Source organism: Chionomys nivalis, chromosome X, assembly GCF_950005125.1.
Source record: "Chionomys nivalis chromosome X, mChiNiv1.1, whole genome shotgun sequence".
In the NCBI taxonomy this organism is placed as follows: Eukaryota; Metazoa; Chordata; class Mammalia; order Rodentia; family Cricetidae; genus Chionomys; species Chionomys nivalis.
Window position 1 is genome coordinate 100,737,059 of NC_080112.1, and position 21,018 is coordinate 100,758,076.

Below are 21,018 nucleotides of genomic sequence, written 5' to 3' on the forward strand. Positions count from 1 at the left end.
TTTCATAGTTTGTTTAGAAATTCCTTCCCCAGTCCTCATCACCTTAGGAGTATCTTTTCCTTGTATGACCGTATTTTGTTTATGAGCTAACAAATAAAGCTTACCTGAAGATCAGAGTGCAAAACAGCCACACTTGTCAGCCATACAGACCAGACAGTGGTTGAATACACCTTTAATTCTAGCAGCCACACTATTTAGCCATAAAGGCTGGGTGGTGGTGGTGCATGCCTTTAATACCAGCACTAGAGAGGAATATAAGGCGGGGTGAGACAGAAACTCTCTTTTTTAGTCTGAAGATTTCATAGAGGTTAAGGGTTCTCTAGCGGTTGACCGCTTTGCTTCTTGGATCTTTCAGTTTGACCCCAATATCTGTCTCTGGGTTTTTAATTGGTCATGCTACATCTATGTATGAATTAACAGTTTTTCCTTTCAGGTCTTAACCACTTAGCTGTCTTCTTCTTGGATTCCCATTTTTGTTATAGCTCCCAGATATGCACAGAAAAAAAAAAAAAACAAAAACAAAAATGAAAAACTAAACCTGTCTGCCCTCTAGAAAGCATAATCCATTGGAACATTCTAACTCTTGTACCCTCTATTTGACCCCACCATTGTGAGTTCCCCTGACTAGTATTCTGCTCCTGGATTCTTCAGATAAAAATCAAGTACACAATTTTATTTTTCTAAACACTGGATGAGTCATGTAAAGTTCTTCCAGGAACACTCTCTGCTTTTCTAGTAATACAGGTAGGACTAAAATCAATTTAGCAAAGAAACCTTTCTAAATTCCAGCCTGGTATTAAGATTCCAGTTTCCTCCTTTGAAAGGTTTAGCTGAGTTTTTATTTTATTATTTTTTTTGACCAGAGAATCATAGGTGCTTGCTACTCTCCTCAAAAATCCTCTTTATTCTTCCAGTTAATCTCTAGAATTCTCTCTCTCTCTCTCTCTCTCTCTCTCTCTCTCTCTCTTTCTCTCTCTCTCTCTCTCTCTCTGTGACAGTCTGCCCAGCATCTTTCTTTAGAATGGAGTGTTATTCTTTAAATGAATGTCCTCAACCTTGAGCCCTTAGTCAAAACTTGTAGAAAGACAGAAAAAAGTGCCACCATTGAACATCATTTTACTTATATGTGTAGCAACAGATCCATATGTGTAGACACAAATATATATTACTTATGCATGTCTGTGTATATGTCAATATATGATATGTTTACTTATTACTAAGTGGTCAGACAGTTAAGAATATGGAGTGTGAAGCCATAGCTCACTTCATACCCTGGGTTAACTATCAGTCCCCCTTATCCATAAAGATAATAATAATAGCTGAATCCTGGGATTTTTGAGTATGAGGTATAATACATGTGTATCTTCAATTAATATCTTAGAACAGTGTTTATAATAGTAGTATGTATTATGTGTGCTTACTATTATTGTTGCTTCTTCTTCTTAAACTATCAATGTATAATCCATGTGGGAAAGATCTTTATTGCTGTTTATTGCTAAGTTTCCAGCTCCCTGCCTGGCAGTGGTGACACACGCCTTTATTCCCAGCACTCAGGAGGCAGAGGCAGGCAGATCTCTGTGAGTTCGAGGCCAGCCTGGTCCACAAGAGTCAGTTCCAGGACAGGTTCCAAAGCTATAGAGAAACCCTGTCTCGAAAAAAGCAAACAAAAAGTTTCCAGCTCCCCAAATTTACATATAACACACATCGGTAAATGTGTCTGCAGACTGCTTATGAATAAACTAACATTAATATTAAGGTAGGAGCAGAAAGAGCAGGTTCTGAGAATATTAAGAAGCACAAGCAGAAGAGATGGATGAACCTGGAGGCCATTGCATTGTTTTAAAAGCCATAGAAGAGGAGGCCTTAGTGAGGAATAATTGGGGAACAATGTCAAACATTGCTTGAGAGTCAAAGGAAAATTAAAGTAAAAAGAAATTATTACATTTGATAACAGAGAACTTCTGTATTTTCCTTTCATATCTGGGTACATGCTGCTCTTCTTTTCTTGGAAGATGCTTTTATTAAAATGAATGACCACTCAGAACAAATCTTTGAAAACACATCTTAAAAGTTTTCACCCTGAATTACCAACTGCCAGAGAACAAATAAACGCAGCACTTACCCAGTCCTAGCCAGAACCACAATGTCCTCATCCTAAATACAATTCAGTACAGGTTTCTCTGACCTGGACACTCCTCTTGAAACAAACAACAAAACCTGCTGTTTATGTTCATGATGCTCGCCCTCCTAAGAGTGTCTGTCTCCTTTTAAAACTGTAATTACACCATACGAAAACTCTTATAACTCAATAGAAAAAAGACAATCAAGTTAAAAGTGAAAATGGTGTGAACAGGACTTTTTTGAAGAAGAAAACACTAATGGCTAATAAGCACAGGAAAAGGTATTCAGCATTATTAGTTTTTAGGGAAATGTAAATGAAAACCACAGAGACACACCACTTCTCACTGGGATGTCTGTAATAAAAAGACTGATATGAATGGGTGCTATAAAAAATTTGTATAAATTAGAGGCCTCACACTTTGCTCTTGGGAAAGTAAAATTGGAAAGCCACTTTGGAAAGCAGTCAGGATTTCTCAAAAGACTGAACTGAGTTTTTCAATAAGAACCAGCAATTCTATTCCTAGGTGTATGTATGTATGTATGTGTGTTCTTTGAAAACAAATATTCATTAAAACTTCATATATGATTTTTATGTGAGCATTATTCATAATGGTCAAAATTGGAAACAATTTGTATGTTGCCACTTCTGAATATATAAACAAAGTGTGTTTATCTGTAAAAAGAGGATTATTGAGCTACAAAAAGAGATGAAGACCAGTTAAATTAGTGTGTCACCAAAAGTCCCAAACCTTTAAGTCTCTGAAGTTCTAACTCCTACCCTTATGCTGTGAGTTAAATTTTGTTCCTTAAAATTCATGTTGAAGTCCTAGCCCCCAGCACCTTAGAATGTGTTCTAAATTGGATCATTGCAGATGTAATTAGGTAAGGTAAATTAATTAGGGTGGACCCTAATCTATTATGATTGATGCCTTTATTAGTGCAGCTCTCATCCCTCATAAAGAAGCTTCTTTTTGCAGCAGATGGAGATTGTTAGCGAGATACACAACAGGTCAAAATGCAGATAATGGAGTGCCTAACTCTAAATGATATATCTGCAATGCAACCCATCACCCGAGGCTTAGGAAAAGTCACAGAAGAGAAGACAGAAAGACTGTAAGAGCCAGAGACCCAGGGCATCTGCTTTTAGATATTGTTTCCTATACGTGACAGGGACAATGTACACATGAACTTGCAACAATATGGTTGCCTGAATGCGGTTAGCATAATGATAAAAGCAGTTGACATGCTGACTTAGGGAAAATTCCACATTATCCCACTCCTACAAAGTCACACTTCATTGGAGAAAATTAATATTCCTTTTCACAGTATGTTTTTATTATAGATAGCTTCTTGGTTAGAAGTGGTTTTTGTGTCCACTTTCCCTTCTCCATGGCATTTTGTCTGGTTTGAACCTGTGCAGGTCTTAGGTGTGCTTCCACAGTCTCTATGAATTCATATGTGTGTCAGTCCTATTGCCAACACACCACTTTTAAAAAATCCTCATCCATCATAAATTTTTATGGCACTTTATGCTGTAGCAATACTACTTTCTTTGTTGTTCCATTGTAGAATACCTAGTGTTTATAGCCCCTTTACATTGCTGTATGCTATTTTTTCCTGTAATATCTTTCAACCTTCTTGATCTAAAACCTACTTGACCTTTAAAATTCAAAGAACCTCACTTTTTCCAGGGACTGTATTAGTTGCTTTTCTATTGCTGTGATGAAACACTATGACTCAGGCAACTTATAAAGCAAAACATTCAGTTGAGTTTATGGTTCCAGTGGCTTAGAATCCACGATGGCATAATGAAGGCACAGCAGCAGGAACAGGTAAGTTCATATCTTGATCCACAGCTAGGTGACAGAGAGGCACACTGAGAATGGCGTGTGTTTTGAAACCTTAAATCCTACCCCCCAGTTACACATCTCCTTCAACACAGCCACATCTACTAATCCTTCTCAAACAATTGTATCTCCTGAGGACCAAGTATTCAAACCTGAGTCTGTGGGGCCATTTTCATTCAAACCACTACAGATTCTTCACTAACCATTGCCAACCACGTGGATGTAAATGGCCGTTTTAAGTATTCCTATGTTCATCTTCCCAGATTTAAATTTTCTATATTGTATTTATATTTGTAACTCCCCTGTCTTTCCATACCCTACTTAATAAACTGTGAGCTCCCAGAGGAAAGAGTTGCTCGAATTCCATTGCCTACCAGAGTATATGTTGCTCACAGTAGATTCTCAACATGTATTTCTGAATGAATGAGCTTTTTTTTTTCCCAACATTTACTCTTTCTTCTGCCTTTCCACAGCACCTACTGAAATGCTTTACACGTAGATGGTACTTAGTATATCATGACTTTCTCAGCTGGGATCATTTGGCCATATCTGGAGACAATTTTGGGAAATGCTACTAGCATTTGTGGATAGATATCAAAGGTATTGCTCAACATGCTGCAGAAGAGCCTTCTCCATCTCCCAACAGGGTACTCTTCTGTCCCAAATGGCTGTGCTGTTAACACTGAGAACCCCTGATCTTGACTGAGTGAGGGACTAGATCTCCATTTTCTACCTTATACTCATGGAGTCACTGTAGACCACCAGTGCATTAGTTGTACTTTGTCAAGAAACCTGGTTTTTGTGCAGTTTTACAAAGGGAGAATATTGGCAACCAGGATTAAAACTTGGACAATTAAATGGCTTTCGAGCAGTAGGAGAATAGATATACAAATTGTAATAGTTTCATGTTTGGGAATGTGATATAGAAACAAAAATGAATGAACTGCATCTGTCAGAAGGGATACAATCACAGAAGCATAAGGTTTTTTAGTTTTTTGTTTTTTTAGTTTTTTTGAGACAGGGTTTCTCTGTAGCTTTTGAGTCTGTCTTGGCACTCCCTCTGTAGACCAGGCTGGCCTTTAATCCCAGCACTTGGGAGGCAGAGGAAGGCAGATCTCTGAGTTCAAGGCCAGCCTGGTCTACATAGTGCGTTCCAAGGCAGCCAGGACTGTTACACAGAGAAACCCTGCCTCGGAAAAAAAAGTAAAAACTTAAAACCTGTTGCTGAGAAATAAAGGAGTTGGGATAAATGTCTTCCTTAGGTCAATTCTGGTTGAAGATATTTTCGTTTCTACGAAGGTAGAAATTAAAAAAGGTGTTTCCACGAGGTGTGTGTGTGTGTGTGTGTGTGTAAGTAAAATACAAAGTCCATAAAAATCTCCCACTCCAACCTGGAACTTATTGCCAAAGCTTCACAGAACAAGATTTCATATATGAAGGGGTTTCTTCACACTTTATAGGAGGGTATTAAAAATCTAAACAACTACAAAAAATTGGTTTTCCTGTTTAAGAACCTGAGCACTGGATTTTTATTGTTGTGTACAAAAATTGAAATATTTTTCTCTATTAAAATTCTTTTCAAAATAGTTTTGGTACTGAGGCTAGAGAGATGTCTCAGTAGTGAAGAGCACAGGTTGCTCCTCTGGAGGAACTGGGTTCAATTCCTAGAACACACCCATCTGTAACTCAAGTTCCAGTGGATCTAATGCTCTCTTCTGGCCTTCACAGACGCTGCATGCTTGTAGTGTGCATACATAGTGCAGGTTAAACATCTTCACACATAAAAGTTAAAACATTAAAATGTAAGATATCAGATTTTTGGTGTTATCAAAGCTATGTATACTCAGAAGAAAGCTAAAAAAAAATAAAGAAAAATGAGAAGAAAACAAAAAGTCCATCAGTTCTGTTACTTACAAATATTCATCATTATTAGTTTGTGTATTTTCAAACGTAATCTACTCCCATTGTTAGAATCATATTCTCTACTAAATGTTGTATCCTACTTTCAAATAAAGTTGTATATTATAAATATATTATTAAAATAATAACATATATACTCTATTATACATAGTATAAGCATTTCTTTGTCATTATAAACTGTTCATATCAGTTTAATTGACTATAAAATATTCCATTTGTAGGACTATATAATTCTTTCCTTGACCGCAGAACTATGTTTATCTGTTTTTTAAAATTCTAGGTTGTACTGGAATTAACATAGTTGAGCAAAACCCATCCATCTCTATTTCCTTAGGATTCATTAATTCACCCATCATACAATTATTACTCAGGACTTACTTACCTCAAGTGGCATGTTGTCTTTTATTTAGAAACCCTGGAAGAAAGAACAAATATAAGAGACAAGCTTTATGGGTTCAGCATTGGTTGTGTTGAATTTGAGGTGCTTGCAGGATATCTGATTGGAGATGCTAAGAAAACAGAGCTCAATGTAGCCATCTGGGAAGAATTATAGAATTACATTCGTGGTCATATAGATGAAAGATACCATTTAGAGAGGGGGAGAGCATATTTATCTTCACTCTGAGATTGTCTGCCTTTCAGAGGTCAGACAGCAGAGCATGAACCCTACAAAGAGATGGAGAGGAAAGCAAAACACAAGGAGGAAACGCAAAATGGTGTGATGTCACAGATACCACAGAAACCGTGGCAGGGAGAAGGAAATGGCCAATGGGGCTAAGTGTAGGGAAGAGGTTAGGCAAGATAAGAGCCAGCAATGCTTTATTTGTTTATTTATCAAGGAATTTATTGACACAGAGATCATTGGTTGGGTATCTTGTTTAGCTCAGTTCCAGTGGAGGAAGGAAGCTAGATTGCTAAGAGTTGAGAAGTAAATGAGAAAGGAGAGAGTGGGAAATTGTAGACCCATCTCACCTGGAAAGTACATTTTCAATAAATTGACCCTGAAAGGAGGCATGGAGAGCTCTTGCATATGGGTGAGACACAGATTTTCTTTTAAGATGGTAGAAATATGAGCATTTTAATTGGTAGCGATACATGTGAGAGATCTTCCCAGTTTGCATGACTGATGTGAAGCAAAAAGGGCCAGAGTGGAAGGTAGGGATGGGGGTAGATACAAACATTTTCGTGTGTATTGGTAGACATTGCCCAGTGCTCTCAAATACAGTCTTCAAGCAGCACACATGCCTGCTAGGAGTTACAAAAGAGCTTATTTGGTGATTATTCAGCCCTCATTAAATGCTATTCACAATCCCCCCAAAACTGTTTGCAAAAGAATCTCATTATTGATCTAATTTGTTCTCTAGTTTCTAATGAGTTGAATATTTTAACCAGTTGTGTCTTTGAGTGTGACTGTGTGTATTTAATCTGTATCCTTTGCCTAAAGGATACTTTTATTTGCCTCAAATAACAACAAAACAACAAAACAACAACAAAGTTAATCTGAATGGGCACATATTAATATTCCCAAAATAAAATTCATATTCCTTTTTCACTTTTTATCTTCCAACTTTTATCCTCTCCTGTCCCCCTCCCACACTCCCTCTGACCTCCTTTCTTTACCTATCTAGTCACCTTTTTATTCTTTATAAAGTTTATTCAAGTTATTTGGTTTTGAAGACCCAATCTGTTTCATGAGGACTGCTTGCAGGGTCCTGGGGGATTATTTACAGGAACATTGGCTCCTTGAAGAAGCTATCTTTCCCTCCCCGGGAGAGACTCTTGTTTTTTAGAAGTACTTCACAGTTGAACAACTTTTGGTACTCTGAACAAAAAGGTAAGTGAATCCTCACCCACCCCCACCCCGCCACCATCATCTAATAGTGTGAGCAAGGATACGCATATGTGGTGGAGAAGGTACATCCAGTAGGTCCTCAAAATCTGCTAACTAGGGAGGAAATTCCTCCAGTGCCTAAGGCTTTGGTTCCCAGAACTCTCTTTGCTAATTGGCCCTCTGCTAAAATAGCCCTGCGCTCGGCGCGGCCCCTTTAAGAGTCCAGCTCCTCCCCGCTCCAGGGAAAGTTGCTGCTTTTTCCGCCTCCTGGGAGGGTGAGTAGGGCCGGCCGCTGGGGTTGCGGTCTTGGTCTCCACGGAGCTAGAGACCCTCCCTACCATTCAGCGCCCAGACCTTCGGTCACCTAGTAGCACCTGTTGCAGGTGAGAGGTAAGTGGCAGCTAGCGTCTGAGCTCCCCTTGCCCTCTGTCTGAGACTTCGCGGACCCCCAGCCCCTTCTCTCGTCCCCCCCCCACCGCGGGGGGCGTGTGTCCTGCTGTACCTTCTGTGTCCCTGTCCTCTGTCCCCAACTGCCACACGGGCACGTCTGTCGTGTCCGCGTCTCGGGACCGCACCCCCACGCCGAGCCTCCCGTCTGCTCCGGCGGTCCCTCCCTGCCACTTTTTCCTTCTCTGGGGCTGCTTCTGCCTGGTTCCCTCGGACCGTGTTTCTGGGTGCTGCCTTTGCACAGGTATCGCTGACCCTGCGCGCCCAGGCTTTTTCCCGCCAGCCTTGGCCCCTCTGGTGAGCTGGCCTGGTGCGGGCTGGGACGGGCTTTTAGCGGAGCTGTGTCCTCGGACTTGGCCGCTAGTCACCTTTTGGTGACTGTTTCTCACAGGGTCTGGCCCCTCGCTGTTCTTGAGACCTCCGGGCTTCTATGTTCCTAGCTTTGTCTTGTCTGTCTACCACAGGTAGAGGCTAAGGGCCAGTTGGCTGGGAGTTCTGCCTCAGTGGTCTCCCTTTGGGCTTGGAGCTGGAGCCCCAGCTGTGTACTTTAGAGCTGAACTCATACCCGCTTGAAGCAGGCTGGAGCTTTGCTTCTGGGAGAAAGACACTAGTGTTCCTCCAGTCTGTAGAGTTGGAGAAGATGGGATTGGAGGAGATCTTGATGGCAAAATAATTCGCTTCAAATTCTGGTAGCTTGAAAAAGTGATGGGTTTTGCTTTGACCAACCCTTCCTTCCCCTACTGTGCTGCAGCTTCAGGGTCAGAGGACCTAGCATTCTAGAATACTGCTTCTAGTAGGACCGACGCGAAGCCTTCTAAATCTGTGGGAAAAATTAATCCCATCAGATTCCCGGGTGCCCCCTTCCCCCTTTCTGCTTTTTGTTGCTTTGAGACAGGTTCTAGTTTAGCTCATGTTGGTCTGGAATTCTTAATGTAGACCAGGCTGGACTCACACTGATTGGCAATCCTCCTGCCTCTACCCCCCAAAGTGCTGCCATTACAGGTATTAAATCTGCCCCCCCCCCGCTTCTAATTGTTTTCACTGGGTACTTTTCTGCTCTTTCAGCTTCATATCCCCGCTGTTCATAAATATGTTGATATTAAGGAGTTAATGAACTAAAGGGTAAATGTACCCCGAAGTAGTGAAAACAATGTTTAATGGAGAGAGCTGTGGCAATTTTTTCTTGGTGTGTGTGTGTGTGTGTGTGTGTGTGTGTGTGGTTTGTGTGTAAGCACCTGCTGGAAATCCTAGTACAACCCCCTCACAAAACTGGTTTGTGAGACTCCACTTGGGTAGCAGATGAACACTGGTAACATGATTTCAGATGCTGCATCCTAGGTCAGAGTGGTGAACTTGGGCTTGGAGGTCTGTTCTGGGATTGTTGGTCTGTGTGTTTATGAAGCATTCTGGGTGGTGTTCTCTGAGCAGTTTGCCCTCAAGACTGGACCTGCTATGATGTGACCGCAATGAGTGCAAGTCAGGCATGGTGGGAAGTTCTCATATTATCTCAGACAAGCCGCATACTAATTCTGTGCAGTTGGTGCTACAGTTAAACCATGAGCTGGTGAAAAGGAGACCGAGGTGCTAAGGGTAGTGCCCTCAGTACGTTCTGACAGTGGGACAGAGCTTGTGCGAAGCTCTAAGTTTGGGTCCTTTGCTCCATCTTAGATGTACTGTGGAGGAGTTGAATCACCTCATTCATATCCTCACCGAGTTCATTTCAAGCCTAGGGCCAGTCGCATGTTGCTGTTGTTAAGTGCGTCCCCCTGAGCGTGCCTGGACAAATGCGACCTCCAAGGCTCTCAGGTTCCATGGTAATTTAACTGTCCTGAAGTTAGGAGAGCATAATCCTGGATTTTAGAGGTGTGTGCATGGATTCTAGGGGTGGGCACCTGATTCAACTTCTTCCTTTGCTGATGGCCAGGGGAGAGACGAAGGTGCAGCAACTGACAAGTCTTTGACAAAAAGATGTGTGTGTGTGTGGCAAAGCCACATCAGGTGGAGTGGTGCTGTGCCCTTTCTGTTGATAGTTTAGGCGAAGATAGTTGGGAGAATGGCTTCCTCAGTCCCAACTCTGGAACTCGAAACTATTGTTTCCTCTTGGAAACTTGCCACTCATATCCCCCTTCTCATTAATTCTTATTCACCCTTCAGGATATAGCCTAAAGTCATTGCCTTTGAGACAAACTCATTGAATACACACGTCCCCCGCCTAGCGGAATAACTAGTTATACTATGTTTAAAGACTTTGTTTGCACTCCAGCAAAGGTTCGAATACCACTCCACTTTTCCATCTGGAAGCTTGTAATCTCTGTAGGGGCAGTAACTGGGTCCTGAAGCACAAATATTTGTGCTAGGGATTGGGGATGCCATGTCTCCAAGGGATTGAGATGTGGTGGTGGCGAGATTGAAATGAGAAGAGATCATTCTGAGCTCCTTGGAACCCACAGTAGGGGTTTGTACGGAAGAGTTGTATCTCTGTTGGGAGGCAGGCACTGACCAAGCCACTTAAAATGCAACTCCTTGCCTAAACATTCTTTCCTGCATTTGTCTTGCTTATTCTTTTACCTCCACCCCATAACGCAAGGCCATGTGGGTCGGAATTGCTGTCTTTTGTATTCAGCGATGGCCAAAGGAACCAGAGTTCTCAGCACATCATAGGAGTCATACTGATTGATGTTTGTTGATTGACTGAGTGAATGATAGTGCCATTCTAGGAATTGGAACTCTGTTGTGCTTTCCTGAACCTATAACCAAACCTTCTTGGTTTGTGACCTTATACATAAAAGGATGCCAAGGCCCAGTTCTCATACAGCTTTCCTTCTGCTGTTTGTTTCCCTTTGAGATTCTATCCTTGATAACAACTTTGACCTAGTTGTAAATATTTCCTCTCTTTTAAATTTCCAATTTGTTGGAGACAAGATTCTTGGAATGTATCATAGGCTGGCCTAGAACTCATTCACTGTGTATCCTAGCTGGCCTCAAACTCATGGTGATTCTGCCTCTGCCTCCTGAGGGCCAGGATTGACAATGTGAACCAACATGCCCGACTCGAGCTGCCTCTTTATGTTTAAGTCCAGACCTGTGGGTAGAAATGTAAGGATACTCCTCTCCCTCGTTCATTTTCCTACCAGTGGCTGAACTGGGGAAGGGGTGTGAATTATCAGATGTCCTGAGGCCTTTCAGGCATTTGGCAAAGTCAGTGAGAGGGTACAGACTGTGCAACAGGGAAGTGAGGAGCTCAAAAGAATAAAAGATGCCACAAATTAGGTTTCTAGTCTCATCGCCCTTGACCTTTGAAAGTGTGAGGTGGTTATTGGGTTCTGGACTGGCAGGAGAACTTCTGGTGTAGTGCACCTGCCTCGTTGTATACTGGTTCCATATAAGATGAAGCAACAGTTGTGTGGCAAAACAAAATTGCTGTTTTGTTTAAATGCAGTTTGAAGTATCCAGAAAAACTTCCAGAATGCATTTGATAACATCAGACTGGGAAGGATCATCTCACCTTTTTTGTGTGTGTTAACTTCTTTGAAGTTTAAGTTTGCACAAATAACTGCTTAGGCTCTTTAAAACTTCTCTCTTCAAACATTGAACACTGAGTTTTCTCAGGCTGCTGATGTGGGAGTGATTTCTTTCTAATCTGTTGCTTTCATTGGTTAATTAATAAAGAAACTGCCTAGGCCCATTTGATAGGCCAACCCTTAGGTGGGTGGAGTAAACAGAACAGGATGCTGGGAGAAAGAAGCCGAGTCAATGAGTCGCCATGATTCTCCCACTCCAGACAGACGCAGGTTAAGATCTTTCCTAGTAAGCCAGCTCGTGGTGCTACACAGAATATTAGAAATGGGTTAGATCAATATGTAAGAGCTAGCCAATAAGAGGCTAAAACTATTGGGCCAGGCAGTGTTTAAAAGAATTATTTCGGGTATAAGCTAGCCATGCGGGCGGCCGGGTGCCAGAAATGTAGCCCGCTGCTCCTATCACTACAGGCTGCAGACTTTTCTTCATCCCAGACCTTCTCAGAACTTCATCCAGCACCATTGCTGTAACATCCCTCTGGACACTCATCATTCATGTTGCTGTTCTGGGCCTTTCTTCTATGCTGACACCTCATGTTCTTAGTGACCTATTTGACATTTTTACATGTCATCTGATAGATGCCTCAAGGGTAGCGTGGCCAAATGAGGATTATTGATTGCCCTAACATCTTTAATCTTTCCCTTCAGCTTTCCATGACTAAGAAAAAGGGCACCATTATCCATTTAGTTGGTTGAAACAAGAATGTCGGCTCACCCTTGATTTCTGTCTTCTTCTTAGTCTACCAAATCCAGTGTTTGAACTCTTGCTGATCTCAGTTTCAAACTGTATCATGTATTCTTCCATATGCCTCCATCTCTTCTGCGTGCCACCCTCGTCCAAGCCACCATGAAGTTTCACTGAACATTCTTCCCCCACCCAAGACAGGGTTTGTGTGTGTGTGTGTGTGTGTAGCTCTGGCTGTCCTAGAATTAGCTCTGTAGACCAGGATGGCCTTGAACTCACAGAGATTCTCCTGCCTCTGCTTCCCAAGTGCTGGGATTGAGGGTGCTCACCACCACTGCCCAACTTCACTGAATATTCTTACACAATGGTCAAGTATATGCAAATGTTTGTGTGGAATCACCTTGTATGGGCGTGTGATGGATCTGTGTGTGTACACATGTGCTTGTGATTGTGTACACAGAGGCCAGAGGAGGGCTTTAGGTGTCCTCTCTATTACTCTTCTCTTATTCCCTTGAAACAGAGTTCCTCACTGAATTTGGGTCTCACCATGTTTTGGCTGGGCTGGCAGTCAGGGAACCCCTGTCTTCCTGGTTCCACCCTCCCTGTCCATTCCAGGCTTTTTACCTGGGTTCTGGGAATCACACTCTGGTCACCATTAGAACTCTTACTCACTGAATCATCTTCCCAGTCCCTGAAAAATCATTCTAGTAAGTGACCTTCTGGGTGAGGGAGATACTGATCAATGGATAAATAATTCACTTCACCTGGAGAGACAAGTTTTAGTCATTTATTGCACTGCCTGCTGACCACTGCTAATGAATTGTATATTCTTAAAAAAGAATAGATTGGCCGGGCGGTGGTGGCACACGCCTTTAATCCCAGCACTTGGGAGGCAGAGGCAGAGGCAGGCGGATCTCTGTGAGTTCGAGGTCAGCCTGGTCTACAAGAGCTAGTTCCAGAACAGGAACCAAAAGCTACGGAGAAACCCTGTCTCAAAAATCCAAAAAAAAAAAAAAATAGATTGAATCTTTCTATAATGTATACCTGGAACAAAAATTGATTCTATCTCTTAAATGCATAAAATTATTATCAATGGAAGACAAATTTTACACACACACACACACACTGCGCGTACACACACATTTTAAAAATTGAACAGGTAAGACCCAGTTGTCATCTCAGAGGGTTTACATATTTCCTAGCAAGAGTATTTACTTATGCTTTTATTAAGGAGGAATGATCTTTTCAAAATATCTCTTTCATTTTTTTCTATGGTAGAGAGAGATCAAAGTCATAGTCTTTTGCATAGTAGACAAGTACTCTAGCAGTCAGCTACATCCCCAGTCTGGGACAATGTAGAATTTGCCCTGAAGAAGCTTGACTATGATGGGAAAGATACAAGGCTCAGGAGAGATCAGGATATTAATTTTGTGTTGCTTTAACTCCAGGATAGAGAGAAACATGTTTATGAGTAGAACACATAGAGTTAGATGATACAGGGTCCCTGAGGAAGCTGGGGGTGGTGATTGAGCAGAATGAAGTGGAGAAAATACTGGACTTAGAGAAAGGGAAATAGCTTTTTCGTTGAGACAAAAGAGGGCAAAACTAGTGGTGCCCTGGAGGACTGGGATTCTGAGGGTGGTCCTCCTGACAAAAGTGGTGAAAGGCTCTAATGGGATCTGAGAAGGATGAAAAGAAGGGTGTGCCATCAAGATTATGTATATGTGTTTGCATCACATTTACTACAAATGTGTACAACTTTTGTAAATTATACATCCATAAAGCTATGAGAAGTTGTTTTGTAGTTTTTCTCTACCTCAAGTCCCAGAGGCTGTTTTCCTTACTTTCCAGCATCACTCAGCAGCCACAGGTCTGGAATCATTGCGGACAATCTACTTGAGAGATTTGTCTAGATGACTGTGTCAGAAAATGACAAGATCAGAGATTAGACACTGCCAGCAAGTGAAGAGTGGAAATGAGAGAAGAGAATCTCATGTTTATGACCATTTCAAACTACCTTGAACTCGAGGTTCTTTAAAGAGATGGAAAACTATGGTATCTGCACTATTTTGTGTGTCTGTGTCTTTAAATTATTTCCAATGACATATCAGACAGCTTGGTTTTATCTATGGAGGACCCATAGTGTGGTAGCTATGAGAATGTTGCTGTGTGCTAGAAGCCCTGAATTGGGTCTGGCCATCCATACACTTGAGATGGAGTGGAGAAAGACACTGTTATTCCCCCCCCCCCGGGGAGCATTTTGGTAGGAAAGCCATGGGTTAAACAATGCATTATAAAATTTATTGCAACTGGAAAAAGTTAGGAAAAGTTTAACTTTTGACAAATCAGCTTGATTTAACAGATATCACCATTCCTCAAGAAAGCATGATAGTACCTTTTATATCTTTCTTGTAAACAGTTGAACATTGGGGCTGGAGAGATGACTCAGTGGTTAGGAGAGCTTGCTGCTCTCCCAGAGAACCTGAGTCTGGTTCCCAGCACCCTCATCAGGCAGAGTATACACGAACCATATATCTACAAATAAAAAAAAATCATTAAAAAGAAAATCAACAGTGTCTTTCTGCAATTTTGTTCAATTGACAACCAAACATTTTAAAAAACATTTATTGCCAGTGTGAGTAGACCTTTTTCTTTTGGATCTATCTGTTCATTTGATTTCCTCCCTTAATGATTATCTGTCTGTATTCTGTCTATTGGCTGTTTTCCTCTCTTGTCTGATACCACTAACCACTCTTCTTTCTCAAGGTTTGTAGAGCGCACAGCATCTTCTCTCAATACTCATAGCCATTCAATCACATTTCCGCTTTTTTCTTATATAGCTCAGTGTGCTCAGGGATATGAGGATATTTTTAATACTTGACCCAGTAAGAGTTAAAATATAATTTTATTGCTTTTGCTTATCTTAATTCCTAGAGGAAATTTTTTTGCTTTTTTCTCCAGACATTGTTTGTGAGACTATATAAGATATTCCCATCTATTTACCCATCCTTTCCACCTTTCTATATTTATAGGTTAAAAAAATACAAATGAACTCATAATATATACATTTTTATTTAGATACTACAGTAATATTTCAGTGTCAATACATAGAACTGAGTTTTTAAACAGCGGGATAGTTTACCAGTAATTGTGTTATGTATACGATGGATTTTTTTCTGCTGCTTTAGACATTGTTCATCCCCAAATCTCTCTTTATATCTCTCTCCCTTAGTTTGTCTGTCTGTGTCTCTGTCTCTCTCTCTCCATCTGTCTATCACATCTTGAATGTCAGCTCAATAGTTTTTCCAAATGGTCAATTTTGTTATATTAAACATGGTTTTGTTATATTAAACATGGTCAGTAGTGATAATGACTAAAAGAATTCTAGGAAGAGAAGGACTAAGAATTCTCCATTTCATTCGGAGATTTCCTGGTTCTTTCTGTACTAGAAGCAATTTCAGGGTTCTATGAGGTGGAAAGGTAGACTGATGAGTTAATAAATAATTGGGGAGATGAGGAGTTGGAGGCATTGCATATGAATAATTCTTTAGAGAAATTTGGCTCTGATGAGCATAGAAAGGGTAACGTCAGGAGAGGGATTGAGCTATGTAGAATCCACTTTTCATTTAGTGTCTCTGGAGGCTGATGAGAAGAAGGGTGGTATAATTGACACAGTAGAGTCCTTATGCCTCATGGGAAGGGATCTGGAATTAGGTTGAGGCTCATCATGAGTGGGCATAGATGAGCATAATTTTCTAGATTTAGCAACAGGAAGTTGTCTGTTGACATAATTCTCCATGATAGAGAAAAAGTAAGACCAGCCTCTTGGAGCAGGAGTTGAGGTAGACAAGGTCTGGGTTGAGCAGGTATTGTAGAGACTAGGAGGGCAAGCCAGGTCCAGAGAAGCATATTTGTGGTGCCAAGCAGTGTTAAGGCAAGCTTGGTGATGAAAAATTCATGTGGATAATAATCTACCAGGGTGAGTCTTTTCTTCACTTGATCCCAGAAGCTCTTCTGAAGGCATAAAAGCACACAGGTGAGTTCAGATGGGTTAGGCTTTTTAAAAATCAGAGATCTGTAATGAAATTAGGAGTTAATGAGGATGCTGACAAGAGTGCATTTGGGATAATAGACTCCAAACTGTCTAGGAAAGGAAGTGAAGACAGGAAGGAGCAGAGCAGATGAAAGAGGGTTTGTGGAAGACTGTCCAGCGAGGGCTGGGAGTAGGAATGGCTTGAGAGATCACTGAGTGAACAAGATAGAAAGATAAGGTGTTAAATTCAGAGAGGAGTATTGAATCAATGATATCAAAGGTGGAGAAGTTCTGGGCAATAAGCTCTTGGGTGTGGTTGAATGATAAGTGGTATTTTTGTTGCCAGCTCATTCATTCAACAAATATTGATTGAGTACATATCGTAGGTCAAGCAGCACTCTAGACACTGAAGGTACAGAGACGAACAAAATAAAGTTCCATTTCCTTCCTTCTCCACACTCTACAAGGCCCATTCTCCCGTACAGCTAACAATCCAGTAAAGGAACTCATATATACTGAAAAGTGTAACATTTCAAAAAGAAGACGATAGCTTCATTGCTAAGCAGATTCCTCTATGTGTAATTCTACTTAGAGCTAATAATAATACCACAGCCAATATTTACATATGAGTGGCCAAAAAAGTACATCTAGATATTCGGAGTGCTTTACTTTACTTAAATTCTACTTGCTTCTTTACGGGATTTAGTTTCTCTTCCCCCTTAGAACTTTCAAAGGAACTTTCATGTATCTCATCAGGTTTGCAAATAAAGAAATATACGAATCTCCTTTGGATGTTTTAGTGGTTGTCACTCTTTTTTTTCTTTGTTTTTTTTAAACTGTAAGAACATTGCTTTTGCAGTACACCAGATGTTGATAATGCATGCACTAATCTTGCACTAGGGATTTGAAGTAACGTGTCAAGTAATTATGGTTAAACAGTCTAGGAGGCAAGGAAGACTTGCAGTAAGTTAATATATTACATTTCTTTTATATTTTGTAATCTTCCCTGCCTTTTGTGTGCGCACACTCACATACATATTTATTAACATTTTATTTGAAAGAAATTTACACTTTAAAATTATCTGCCACATATGCAGCTCAGGTCAAGTTCAGGTTATTTGGTTGTGTTTAAGGTTTCTATGGCCATAGCTAGATCACAGCATCCCTAAAATTAAAAAGAAGCCAAATGCATGAAATCACAGGTAGGTGTGAACATGGCTAGATTAGTCATGAGTCATCATGATTTCTCATTTAAGAGGATGGCGTGGGTGCTTTTTAGGTGACGTGGCCTGCAAGAAACAGATGCCAGTTAGAGTTCAGTTTAGAGTGACTCTGGCAAGAGAACAGGGTCTTCCCTGTGGGCTTTCAGCCTTATCAAAGCTTATTGAGTCGGGAATGATAATGAAGTTACAAGGTGAAAAACTTTATTGAAAAATTACAGCCTGACCACACTTAAAAATGAGTACAAATGAATTAATTTTATAGTATTCCTTTATTTGGGGATATAGGGCTGGGGTGAGTCAGATAAAACCAAATTCAGGGCTTTGTCAGTGCTGTTCCACTGAAATACACCCCTCGATTTTTGAGACAGTATTTCCATACATAGCCCAGACTGGCCTTAAACTCACAATCTTGTTGCCTTGGGCTCTGCTTACTGGGATTCCAGGTATGCACCACCATGCTGGATATTTTTGATTTTTGAATAGTCTTTGTCTCTTAGGGAACTAGATTTTAGTATAGAAGGGAGTGAACTGGTTAGCCTCCCACAGTTCAGCTTTATAGGCCCTTATAGAGTCTGCCTGGCTTCCGTGAGAGGATAATTTTCTAGTGCAGATTTTGAAAGTTAGAGAATTAAATTTTTTTCATAATAGCTATTTCTCCTGTTGCCAGGTGAGGCATTTGGACCTATGATCTCATTTTTTGTTGTTGTTGTTTTGGTTTTTCAAGATAGGGTTTCTCTGTGTAGTTTTGAGACCTGTCCTAGAACTTGCTCGGTAGACCAGGCTGGCCTCTAAATCACAGAGATCTGCCTGCCTCTGCCTTTGCCTCTGCCTCCCAAGGGCTGGGATTAGAGGCATGCACCACCACCTTGCAGGCCGTTGTCTCATTTTTGACCGACAATCTCATTTTTATGACATGTAACATTTCTGTGAATCGCGCAGTGTGGAGAACTGTCTCTCAGATTTGTGGTGGGTTTAAGCCCTTAGAAGCAGGGTATTTTGAAGGTGAAATCATGAGAATAAGGCCACAGCCTCATGCTAATGTATGGTGCTCTGTAAGAGTGGAGTGAGGTATATAGCTTCCTTTTAGGGCTTACTGTAGAGTCGTTTACAGTATCTGAAGAGGAAATTTCCTCAAACCACTTGTGAACAGTATTTGATGATTTGGAAAGTTAACTATGTAGCTACCATCTGGGGAAAGCTGTCCCCACATAGGATTATAAGAGCTAACTAAGGAAATTTCATTGTGGTTACTTTTGCTTCCCTCAGTATGCTACCACTGTTCATCAGCAGAGATGTGGGGAGAGTGGGTCTCCCCCATCTGTAGATCAGAAGTCAGAGGGATGCGAAAATAAGCCAGACTGAGGGCCTCTTGAACACTGGTCCATTAGTAGGTAATGACTTTAAAAGCCTACCTCAAGTTCCCAGGCACAAAATGTTCTTCTTTCCAAATCTCACTGTGCAGAACACTATTTCTAGACTATAAAGAGAGGGTACAATCTAATGGCTGAGACCTTAGACTCTGGAACCTGACTGCCTAGTCAGAAAACTAGATTGTCTCTTCCAGGGTATATAACCTTGGGCAAGTTATTTGCTCAGTCTGTGTCTTACGTTCCTCCTTTGTAAAATGTACACAACATTTTAGAACCTGCCTCATGGCATGATTCTAAGGACTAAATAACTCCATGTGTAGAAAATGTTCAGAGCAAATATAGAAGTGTTGGCCGCTGTCACCTTCAACACGGTCATCACCCTAGCTGGTGTGTATCTTAAAAGGAGCTGAAACTGCAAACCACCAAAGCACATACATGCACACCCGCATTATAGAACCCATTTAGAGAAGAGATATTTGAGATCCTTAACCTTCGTGGGGAACTGTGAGCTGGTTGTAAATTTCTCACCATTAAGGAAAAACTGAAGACAACTTTGCCACTCTAGACAGTTGACAGCAGGCCCAGAGAGGTTAAGGCCTGGCACATGTGTGAGAGGAGGCTGTGCTCCCAGGATGACCTGGTGGGAGGCTGGACTGCTGTGGACTCTGGGTACTTACTGTGAAGCCTCACTTGCTCTTTGATTTAGGAGCCATGGCTTTGAATCTTTTACTTTGTCTCCATTCCTGCTTTTCTTTTTTTGATCCTACTTTAAAAATGTATGATATTTTTCTATGTTTTATGTATCTTTATAAGTCACTTTAAATCCTGTCTGGAACAGTGTATAAATAAATATCTTTAAAAACCGATCATATCTAATTACTAACATTTGCTTAATATTTATGCTTACCAGTCTACATCCATGCAGAGAGGTACGGGCAACTTTCCATCTGGGCAAGAATACTGATTAGATTTCTCAAATTTCATAGAAAGATGTCAAAACAGCCATATGCTCATATATTTTCCAAAGCATATGGTTAATAATAATTAAAACTAAGTAGCTAACAATATTAGGTTCTTATTCCAGGCCAGACACTATGCTATGCCTTTTATTCATGATACATATTTGAATCCTCATAGCCCCTGGCAGGGGTTCCTGTTATTGCCATTCTTTCATGTGGGAAACCTGAGTCTCAGGGAGGTCAGATAACTTTTGCAAAGTTCGAGAAAATGTCGTGAAATTTGAACATAGGCATCCCGGCTTCTGAGCCAGTGCTTTCCACACAGTTCTATGCTATATTGTCCTTAATTAGAAATCTAGTCCATCAGAACTCCACGTCCTTACAGGAGTGTTATAGAACATCCACTGCCTGCACATTTTACCTCCGCGTTACCTTTGCAATTTTCTCCTTTCCCTCTCTACTACTTCTGCACTCTGGACTTCTTTCTTGTCATGTTCGCCCAGGATTTATGCCACACACTTCTCAAATCAATATTCTTCACACCTTTTTTAGTGCTCTAAAGTGTCCTGGTCTCACCTGAAACACTTCAGTGTGTCTCGTTGTCAAAAGCCAGGCTTCTGTGCACAATGTGCCAAGCTCTCCAGACTTTCTGCCCCCTTAACACCCTCCCTTTATAATTTGTCAGTCATTATCACTATAGTGCTTGTTATAGCGTGTTGCTTTATGCCTCCATGCTTTTTCCTCTTGATGGAAAGCCCTCGTTTTACTGGCAACCCAGCTGCTCCCCATTAAACTTACATTCAGTTCATGTGCTCCTGCTGATAATTCGCTTCCTAGTCCCCTTTCGCCCCAGCTGAGTTAGAGGCTCCCACTTAATATTCTCATGCTACCATATGTATGTGTGTATATGTGTAATTAGCCTTTAGCCTTTAGAGACTATTAATTTTTAAATTGTTGATAATTTTATATATGTGTACAGGGTATTGTGATATTTACCCCATTAC

The 21,018-nt window shown here is 40.9% G+C and overlaps 1 protein-coding gene across 3 annotated transcripts in view; it reads left to right on the forward strand.

Annotated features, from left to right (window-relative positions):
* Sytl4 (synaptotagmin like 4) overlaps positions 1-21,018 on the forward strand; it is an 86,496-nt gene that overhangs the window by 23,987 nt on the left and 41,491 nt on the right. For 2 of the 3 annotated variants that reach the window (XM_057759488.1, XM_057759490.1), the window contains exon 1: positions 8,005-8,109. The exons of the other annotated variant lie outside the window; for it this stretch is intronic. The gene's annotated coding sequence lies outside the window, so the exon portion shown is untranslated. Of the gene's footprint in view, positions 1-8,004; positions 8,110-21,018 lie in introns of those variants that run through there. 3 annotated transcript variants of the gene reach the window in all.